Source organism: Herpailurus yagouaroundi, unplaced genomic scaffold (genome assembly GCF_014898765.1).
Source record: "Herpailurus yagouaroundi ecotype Mexico unplaced genomic scaffold, PumYag 159, whole genome shotgun sequence".
NCBI classification, from domain to species: domain Eukaryota; kingdom Metazoa; phylum Chordata; class Mammalia; order Carnivora; family Felidae; genus Herpailurus; species Herpailurus yagouaroundi.
The window spans coordinates 10,398,061-10,408,384 of NW_024412400.1; the positions used below are offsets into that span (position 1 = coordinate 10,398,061).

The 10,324-nt window shown below is 43.6% G+C and overlaps 1 protein-coding gene and 1 long non-coding RNA gene across 6 annotated transcripts in view; one reads left to right on the forward strand and one right to left on the reverse strand.

Moving 5' to 3' along the window:
• GASK1A (golgi associated kinase 1A) overlaps positions 1 to 10,324 on the forward strand; it is a 67,742-nt gene that overhangs the window by 25,379 nt on the left and 32,039 nt on the right. The gene's annotated exons all lie outside the window — the stretch shown is intronic.
• The window catches only part of LOC121033541 (uncharacterized), a 9,997-nt gene continuing 2,909 nt past the window's right edge, over positions 3,237 to 10,324 (reverse strand). The window contains exons 2-3 of one of the 2 annotated variants that reach the window (XR_005791974.1): positions 7,356 to 7,466; positions 3,237 to 4,513 (exon numbers count right to left, since the gene is read on the reverse strand). This is a non-coding gene — a long non-coding RNA (uncharacterized LOC121033541). Of the gene's footprint in view, positions 4,514 to 7,205; positions 7,467 to 10,324 lie in introns of those variants that run through there. The other variant, XR_005791973.1, reaches the window with a different exon arrangement.

Here is a 10,324-nt window from a genome sequence, read left to right on the forward strand (position 1 = left end):
AGCTCCAGGCCCCCAGGACCTAGCAGATCTTACTGGGAGAGGGACGCTGTGTGCCTAGAAGTTCTAATGGGCTGTGCCTGTCGCCTTTGCCCCCAGAGGCTTATGCCAGATCAATTTCCCCCGCCTGGAGCCTGACTCTGGGTTCAGCCAAGGAAAGCAGAATTTGACCAGGTCTAGCATGCAGTATGACTCACAGGACTGACATGTGGTTTTAATCCGGCCCTCTGAAAATATGCTTATGTATTCCCTTTCACTCTACTCATGGTTTTGTTATGAAAATTATTCAACTGTTCCTTAAAAAATGGAACAGAAACTCCAAATTCAAAATCTCTGCCAGTCTTAACTCACAGCCTGAGTGATGATGAATCAGTGATCAGCCAGTAGGGATCGTTTCGTTTAGAAGAGAGCAGAGGTCGGGGGGCAGAATGGAGGGGTCTTTCACACCTTTAATAATGATTCCGGAACCAGGGCCAAACATGAGTTTTATTAAACGTGCGCATGGGTGCGTGTGCACACACACGCACACGCACACACACACACACACACACACACAATCACATGGCTTCCCTCTGCCTGTTCTCCCACCAAGCAACACTTTACAAATACTTTGTAATTTTATCTGTTTTGATGGAGAGAGGAACCTGTGACCTCTGTCTTCTCTCCACCTCTCCTGCTCAGCATGTTATTCCATCACCCGTGGCAGTTGAGTGGAGGACCAGGGTTTTGTCGTCCTTTTCTGACATCTGGGAGTTGAGAAAAGATGGCTTTGCCTCTGTCTCTGTCAGTTGGTTCCCGTGCAGCAGCCGGTGGGAATCACAGTTGTTAAGCACAGGGGGACGTCAGGGTTCAGAGCGGGGAATTCTGGGAAGTGGTCTGGGGTAGAGAGGGCTAGGGCCCAAAAGTAAATCCTGACAGGATTTTCTCAAAGTAGAACATTCCTTTCTCTGTGACCCTTTAGAAATGAGAAAAAGTCTCCTGCTGGCTGTTACAGTACAAACCGTAATCGAGTCCTTTCCTCTAGTGTCCTTGTTTCTGAAATTGACTCTGTGCAAAGGCCACCAGTTTGTACTGGAATTCTTCAAAAAAGTCCTTCTCAAAAGGTCTCTCTGGTTTCCATCTCACAGAAGGCTCCCTCAATGCCATCTGCCCATCTTATGGAATAAATTTGTTCCTGGGATGTGTTTGTGACCAGGGTGTACTGTCATTATCCTCATCACAGCCTGAGTTGATCTGTAGTGACAGCACTACGCCCTTATTAGTCAAGGGAAAGGCATTGCGCTTCATTACTAAGCTGCCTTGCTGTTATCTGACCAGGGGCACACATGCAGCCCAACAGAAACTACCAAAAAATCTGTATTAGTTAAGTTTTGCTGTGATAATGCTGCATAATGAACAACCTTACAATCTCAATGGCTTACGATATACACCTACAGCTTGGTTCAAGGTCTATGTGTAGTTTAGGCCCAGTGGGTATGGCTGGTTTAGCTCCAGGCACGGGATGGGGTTCAGGTCCCTTCCAGGTGCCTCATCTGGGGCCTATGCCTCTCATACTGGAGGACCAGTTTGCAAGGAGGAAGGTCAAACCACACAAGCACATTCGAAGCATCTATTAGGATGTGGCATATGTGATGTCCACTAATATTCCACTGGCAAAGCAAGTCATGTGGCCAAAGTCAAAGATAGTGGGTGGGGAGGTATACTCTCTTTTCAGTGAAACCATGGCAAGGTGAGGAGGAAGGAAGAATAGTGAAGAAATATCACCAATATCACTGCCTTTGATATTGAAGGGCTATCTTCCACCCTCTATGGAGGCAGTGATAGGGAGTTTGGGGGTGGCTCCTGTCCCCAGCACAGCACTTTCCTGTGGCCTGGGCTCTTTTCTCCTCTCCTGGCTTTCCTTCCCACAGTTGCTGTAGAACCCAAACCCCACTCTTGTCAAAATCTCAGTCTTTTCCTTTTAGTCCCTCCACATATTTCCTTTCTGGCTCCTACCCTTTCTCTCCTCACCTTCCAATATGTTTTTTTTTTTTTTTTTAATGTTTATTTATTTTTGAGAGAGAAAGAGACAGAGAGTGAGTGGGGGAGGAGCAGAGAGAGAGGGAGACACAGAATCCAAAGCAGGGTCCAGGCTCTGAGCTGTCAGCACAGAGCCTGATGTGGGGCTCGAACCCATGAACTGTGAGATCATGACCTTAGCCGAAGTTGGATGCTTAACTGACTGAGTCACCCAGGTGCCCCTTCCAACGTGTTTTTAAGCCAAGCAATTCCTTCCTGTTCCATCCTTGATATCTTTGGATGGACAAAACCTTTCCCATTGCCAAGGTGGTCTCCTCTTAACTTACATTTGTAGTTTTATGATGAAAGAGTTTCTCTTTCAGCCTCTGCCTTGAACTGTGCTCCCAAATATCCCATTTTTTACTCTGACATTACAATATGCCAAGTGCAGGAAAGGGGATGGGTATATTTTTCAGATCCCAGAAAGGTAAAGGGTGTTCGGAGAGTGGAGGCAGAAACATCGATCCCACTACTCATTTAAATGTACTAAGCTGGGGCACCTGGGTGGCTCAGTTGGTTGAGCATCTGACTTCAACTCAGGTCATGATCTCACCGTTCATAGGTTTGAGCCCCACGTCAGGCTCTAAGCTGACAGCTCAGAGCCTAGAGCCTACTTCAGATTCTATGTCTCCCTCTCTCTCTGCCCTTTCCCGCTTGTGGTCTCTCTCTCTCTCAAAAATAAATAAACATTTTTTAAAAATAAATTTAAAAAATAAATGTACCAAGGGCGCTTGTGTGGCTGTCAGTTAAGCGTCCGACTTCAGCTCAGGTCATGATCTCACGGTTTGAGAGTTCGAGCCCCGAGCCCCACGTCGGGCTCTGTGCTGACAGCTGGAGCCTGCAGCCTGCTTTAGATTCTGTGTCTCCCCCTCTCTCTACCCCTCCCACTCTCATGCTGTGTCTCTCTCTGTCTCTCAATAATAAATAAATGTTAAAAAAATAAATAAATAGGGGCGCCTGGGTGGCGCAGTCGGTTGAGTGTCCGACTTCAACCAGGTCACGATCTCACGGTCCGTGAGTTCGAGCCCCGCATCGGGCTCTGGGCTGAAAGCTCAGAGCCTGGAGCCTGTTTCCGATTCTGTGTCTCCCTCTCTCTCTGCCCCTCCCCCATTCATGCTCTGTCTCTCTCTGTCCCAAAAATAAATAAACGTTGAAAAAAAAAATTAAAAAAAAAAAATAAATAAATAAATAAATAAATAAATAAAAATAAATGTACCAAAGCATGTAGTAGACCCTTTACATATTTTGACTCATTTCTTTCTCATGGCCGTCCTTGTAGAGAGGAATTATCTCATTCTCTGACATTTTGTGACTGAGGAAACAGGGCAGAGAGGTTGTATAACTTGCCCATTGTCACACAGCTCAAAAGGGCAGAAACTGATTTAGAACTCAGCTGTGTTTTCCCCAAATCCTCCTGTTTAGCTTCCCCCTTTTTTCAGTCCTCTTCCTCTGTAGCTGTGAGTGGACATGACTGCCAGGCCAGCGGGCATCTTCTCCAAGGAGTAAAGAGTGAGGAATGGAGGTTTGCGGAGGGGAGGAGAAATAGAGCAGCTGTAGAAATAGACAGTGAAGGTCACACCATTCCTCTTTCCAGGCCGCCAGCATCACTGCAGAACAGAAAAGATGGTATGTGTGTGTGTTTTGGATGGGGAGTTTGGGAGCGGGCTCAGCTGGCAAGTACGTAGCAAGGGCATCCGTCGGTTGGGTCCCATCAGCTGACTTTCTAGTATATCTTGCTTCATTCCCCTTTCCCCTTCTCTACCGTACTCTCTGTTATTCAGCTGGATATTTCTCTTCACAGAAAGTTTTTTCAGTTTGATCAAAGCTGCTTTTCTTTTCCCAAAGCTTTACTTGGGTGGCCCTGTGGGGACATCTGCTCATGGCCATTTTGAACTTTCTCTGTGCACAACCGCACAATTGCCAACTTTCCCCAGGTTGTCGGGAGCCAAGTAAGGCCGAGAAGAGGATCAAAACAGTCTGCCTTCTTCAAACATTTTTTAAAAGATGATTTATTTTTCTCTAGCGGTATCCAAAAGTTTAAGAATACAGATTATGAATCCAACATGAAAACATATTTTTCTTTTTAGAAGAGAAAAAAAACCCAAACAGACTTCTTTTTCTCTGCCCATTTCTCTTTTTCGTTTTAATTAAAAATATTGGTATTCTTGCCAGTTGTGGGACCCTGGGCAAATGTTAGCACTCTGGATCTTTCTGTTTTCTCAGCTGTAAATTAGGAATGAAATAATTCCCATGTCCCTCATCTGCATGAGGATTAAAGGAGATAATAACTTATACACGATGAAAAGTTAGTATCAGTAAGAAGTGGGACCCAATGGCTTCATATCTTGGTGTCTCCTCTATAGAAATCCTCATAGTTTCCCCAGAGCTGTATGTCCTGTGTGGTCGGTGCAGCACTGTTTGGCTCTAATAAAAATTGGGAATGATCTAAATATTCTCCCTGTAGAGGAACGATGAAAGAAATTATGGCATCTTCTCCCTGTGAACTATTATGCAGCAAGTTAAGTAACTCTACATAGACAGATACAGAAAAAGCTTCAGGACATATTGTTATGTCAACAGGCAAGTTGTGGATCGGTCTTCTCTTTTATGCTCAAAATAATTATCACATATGGTGGACGAAAAAATAATCTCCCAAAAGACATCCATATCTTAATCCCTGGAACCTGTGACTGTTACCTTATTTGGAAAAAAGACTCTCTGCATATCTCAGTTAAGCATCTTGAGATGGGGAGCCTATCCTGGAGCCTATTATCCAAGCAGGCCCCCAGTGACATCGCATGTGTTCTTTTAAGAGGGAGGCAAAGAGATACACACAGAAAAGGAGGAGGACAATGGCCACAAATCAGAGTGATGGCGCATCAATCAGGCCGAAGAATGCCAGCGGCCTCCAGAAGCTGGACGAGTTCTCCCCTAGAGCCTCCACAGGGAGCATGGCTCTGCTGGCACCTGGATTTCACCTTTGTGAAACTGATACTGAACACATTTCTGTGTTTGAAGCCGTCAAGTCTGTGGATGTTGATTATGGCAGTCACAGGAAGTTAATACACCGTGACATATGTGCACATTTCAATGCAAAGAAAAGAAACAGACCTGGGAAGATGGTACATCCAGATTGTTGACTGCAGCTCCCCTCTGGGGAGGTGAAAAGATGTTCACATTTTGTTTGATTGTCTTAATATTATTTGGGTTTTTCACAGTGTTTATTTATGCATGTATTGTGTGTGTGTGTGTGTGTGTGTGTGTGTGTGTGTGTGTGTCTTTTAAATAGTAATAAAGACCAAATTAAAATATATCTAATCAGGACAAAATTTAGAATCTCACGTCAAAAGGATTATCAGTTAAAGACATCTTAGGGGGTGACAAGAATCATTTGTTTTATGGAAAAAAGGCTCATTTCCACTGGAGACATTCTGTGGAACCACGTAGAATGCCTCTCAGAATTGTCCCTCTGAATGATGGAGACTGGGCATTTATCCACTGACTTTTGTCCAATTTGGGCTGAGGGTTGTCACCAAAGGCCTTAACTTCCCGTGTGCCTCCCTGAAGAGCAGGCAAGGACGTCGAGAGTGAATCAGGCACTTGAGGTGGGAAGCTGGCAGTGTGCAAGGGGATTGTCCACTGTAGGGGGCAGCTGGAATCAGTCATCAGTCAGCCAAGAGGACCATAACATGGGGCACAAAAAGCATCTTCCATAGAGAGAAAGCTCCTGGAGCCCCAAGCAGGGAAGAACCCCAGAACTGGAGGAGCCCTTCTCACCAGCAGACATGCAGTGCCCTAGGCCAGGGAACGGTGTTTGTCCCTCTCTGAAAACCCCTCTTGTCTGAGGGCCCATTTCATACAGAGCTTCCTGTGTGACAGGCACTGTGATAGTCCCAAGACACAACAGCACATGAGCCAATGTCTCACTTGTGTGAATCAGTAGACTTTAAATGATCAAATATAGTAAAGAATGAAAGGGTGTGCTCAGGGAGGAGCAGCATATTATGGGAGCACATAGCTAAGGCATCCAACCCATTGAGAGGCCTCTGTGGAAGGCTTCCCAGGGAGGTAGTGTCTGAACTGAGACCTAAATAATGAGAATGGAGGGAGAGGAGTGTTCCAGGCAATGGAACAGCATGGGTAAAGTGTAGATAGAGAGGGTCTGGCACTGTCTAGGAAATGAAAGACATTCAGTGTGGCTCAACCACTCCAGGCACTTAGACCTTCTCCAAAGAGGCTTTGAAGGATGTGACCCAGTGTGTGGAGAGTGGATTGCAGAGGAGCAGAGCTGGAGGGAGAGACCAATTAAGTATCCTAGTAAAGAAGAGGGTGTCTGGGCCTAGGTAGACAGAGTGGCCATTGAGAACTGAACTGATTCAAGAGATGTTTAGGAGGGAACATTTGCAGGACTTGGATATAGGAGGCAGAGGCAAGGGTGGAGTGGAGATCAGGCCCACATTTCTGGCTTGGATATCTGGGTGGATGGTGCTACCTTTCAGCAGGTTGGAAACTGAAGGAGGGACATGTTTAGAGGTGGGGGAGATGGTGAGTAAATTATATAAAGTAGAGAACTTCTGGTTGACCTAGTGATCCCTTCCCCTCTCTCTGACTTCTAGAAATCTGTGGGAGGTGGGCCACCTCTCTTCCTGTTCCACGGCACTCTTTAAGGGTGGTGTCTTGGGGGTGCTAAGTGGTCAGCATACCTGGAGGAGGCATTCAGTTTCCACAAAGCTAGTGAATAGATCTTGTGAAAATGTACAGAGGGAGCAAAACTCTTGGACTTCCCAGAGCTGTTTGGGTACTGTGGCTCCTGACCATAGACATTGGTAAAAGTTGGTTGTTCTGTGGCCTGCCCTAGTCACTGCATTCTGTTAGGGCATGTTCCTTTCTTCTTAAAAGTGTGCCACCAAGGCCTGTTACTATGAACGTGGCTGCATAAACTGCATACTTGCCACTGTCTCCTGGAAACCATCTGAAAGCAACAAAGAGAATGGAAGACGAAATGAAAATTCCTTTTAAGGCTAACTCAGGAGACACCAGAATCCTTGGGAGCTGTGTAAAAAAGTGGTCAATTTCATGCAGAGCAGTGTTGGGAGACGTGAGAGAGGGGAGGAGAGAGCCCAGGGGTGGCAGATCCCAGAAAGCACCGATACAAATATAGCTGTGAAGCAAGGTCTCTATCTCGTCTTGTCTGCAAAAGAGGCTGTGAAGATGAGGGTGACTGTGGTTGCCCAGCAGTTCCACCTGGACCATTAAGATGAGAGAGGCAGAGGAGAGGACACATGAAGAACCATGCTCACAAGGCTGATTTGCAGGAAGCAGCCTGGCCGCGATTTCAACTTCACCTCAGGCCCGTCTATAGGAACCTCTTTCGATGGACTCATCCAACTTATAAGAAGAGTTTGGAGACACTGTAAGGAAAAAAGGAAACAATGAACAGCAAAGTTTATGAACAGATGAAGGTCAGTCACCCTGAAACAGGTGAAAATTTCGAGCAATCACTTCACTATGAATTTGTAAAGCTCAATGAAAAAAAAAATCCTCTCTGAAGGAACACTACAAAAGAGAAATGCAAGAACTCAAGAAAAAAATGGTAAGATAGCAGGAAGAGGTGAAATATGATCTGGGAAGAAATGGGGAAAACTAGAAATTAACTGGAATTAAGTAGAAATTAGAAAGTACTCAAGGAAGGGGCGCCTGGGTGGCTCAGTCAGTTGGGCATCCGACTTCGGCTCAGGTCATGGTCTCGTGGTTCGTGAGTTCCAGCCCCACATCAGGCTCTGTGCCGACAGCTCGGAGCCTGAAGCCTGCTTCGGATTCTCTGTCTCCCTCTCTCTCTGCTCCTCCCCTGCTCATGCTCTGTCTCTCACTCTCTCTCCTTCAAAAATAAATAAAAACATTAAAAAAAAGAGAAAGTACTCAAGGAGAAAACATAATAAGCCAGACAGAATATAGACATGAGAAACATGAACAAACTGAAATGAAAATAGTTAGAAAGGATTAGAAAAGATGGAAGGATCCACAAGACAGACAATGGAGATCCAACATATATGTAATTAAAGAGCCTGACGAAAAAAATAAAAATAAAATGGTGGAATGGAAATCATACTTCAAACTTAGTCTAAGAAAACTTTGGCGAAAAAAACTATTTAAATCTACCTTTTCTAACAAAGTGTATCACACCAAGAAAAACGGACCCAGGAAAGTCAACACCAAGATATATTCTAGTAACATCACTGGACCTCAAAGAAAACAAAAGATCACCTCACATCTGTCAGAATGGCTCTTGTCAAAAAGACAAGAGATAACAAATGCTGGGAGGATGTGGAGAAGAGGGAACCCTTCTGCACTGGTGATGGGATTGTAAATTGGTGCAACCACTGTGGAGAACAGAATGGAGGCTCCTCAAAAAGCCCAAAAAAATGGAACTATCAGACAATCCAGGCATCTCACTTGTGTGTATATATCTGAAGGAAATGAAATCAGTGTCTTGAAGAGATATCTCCTCTTCTATGCTCATTGCAGCATTATTCAGAATAATCAAGATAAGGAAACAACCTAAGTGTCCACTGACAGATGAATGGATAAAGAAAAAAAAATATATATAATATATATTATGTTTATATATTTTATATATTATATATTACATATACATACACACACACACATACACACATACACACACACACAACACAATATTATTCAGCCATAAAAAAAGAAGGAAATCCTGCCATTTGTGACAACATGAGTGGACCATGAGTATTATGCTAAGTGAAATAGACCAGACAGAGAAAGACAAATACTATATGGTATTTGTATGTGGAACCTAAAAATAAAATGTCAAACTCATAGAAACAGAGTGGAATGATGGTTGCCAGGGATGGGAGAGGGAGGAAATGGGGAGATGTTGGTCAAAGAATATAGAGACTTTCAGTTATAAGGTGGCTGAGTTCTGAGGACCTAATGTACAGCAGGTGACTGTAGTTAAGAATACCATATTGTACACTTCAGATTTGCAGAGAGTAGATCTTAAGCATTCTCAACACACGCACACAAAGGTGTGCTAAATAACTTGGCTGTGGTGATCATTTCATAATGTATATGTATATCAAAGTATACACTTTAAATATATACAGTTTTATTTGTTATACTTCAGTAAAGCTGGAAAAAATGTAGAGAAAAAGAAAATTCTTATGGCAACTAGGCAGGGTAAAACATCCATCTATTCAGTGGAGCAGGACCCACAAGCCATTCAGAGAAACTGTGACAAAATATTTTATTTCTAGTCAAGATTTCCTTCAGGTATGAATGCTATAGAAAAACGATTTTGAACATGAAGGAACTCAGAGAATTTTGTTCACATGCGCACTGCTTAAGAAAATTATGGAGTTTTGGCTTCAGCTAACCAAGAAATAATGAAAAACTAGGGCAAAGGGGAAGGGAGCATGCAAAGAATGTATTTCACTGAAGAGCTAAGACCTGAACACATATGAGTATTGGACTAGTGGGATAGAAGGTACAAGTTTTATATTCTAACAATTTAAAAATAATACAAATATACAAATTTGGAAGGGGGAATCCAAGAAAAGGTGGCAGAAAGAAAAAACATGCTGTTCATTAATAACAGCTGAGAACCAAGGGGTATCATTTAAAGCTGCCAGATGTAGTAGAAATGTAAGCATATTTAATTTTACAAAGACAAACATTAAAATAGATAATGCAAGTGATTAATATTGAATAACAACAGAGTGGTAGGGGACAGAGGAGAGGGCAGGTACTAATTTTATGGTTGTTCATACTAGGGATTCAGAGCTACTGTTCAAAGAGGTAGATGATTAAGGGCAAACGATCAACAAGGTAGGTGTATACCACAAAACAAAAGTAAAGGTAACTGAAAACCTACCGAAAGAATTCCAAATTAGAAGTACGAAAATATGCCATAAAAATCTATGACAAAACAAAGACTAAACATGTACAGCATATCAAGGAACATAAATGGCCCAAACCTACCTAGCGAAAGAACGCAGAGCTATTTTGGTGGAAGTGTGTGTGTATGGATGCATGTATGTGTCTATGTATATATGTGTACATATGTGGGGGTGGGGAGATACAGAGCACACAAAGTCCTCTCCTCAACCTTTAGCCTATGGTAGACCATGAAGAGGAGAGACATTCCAGATGGACTCCAGGTTTTGATAGCCCACATTTATGAGGAAGATCTTCTCTAGGCTTTGTCTCCCTGCCCTGTGTCCCTTGACTGGAGTGGGGA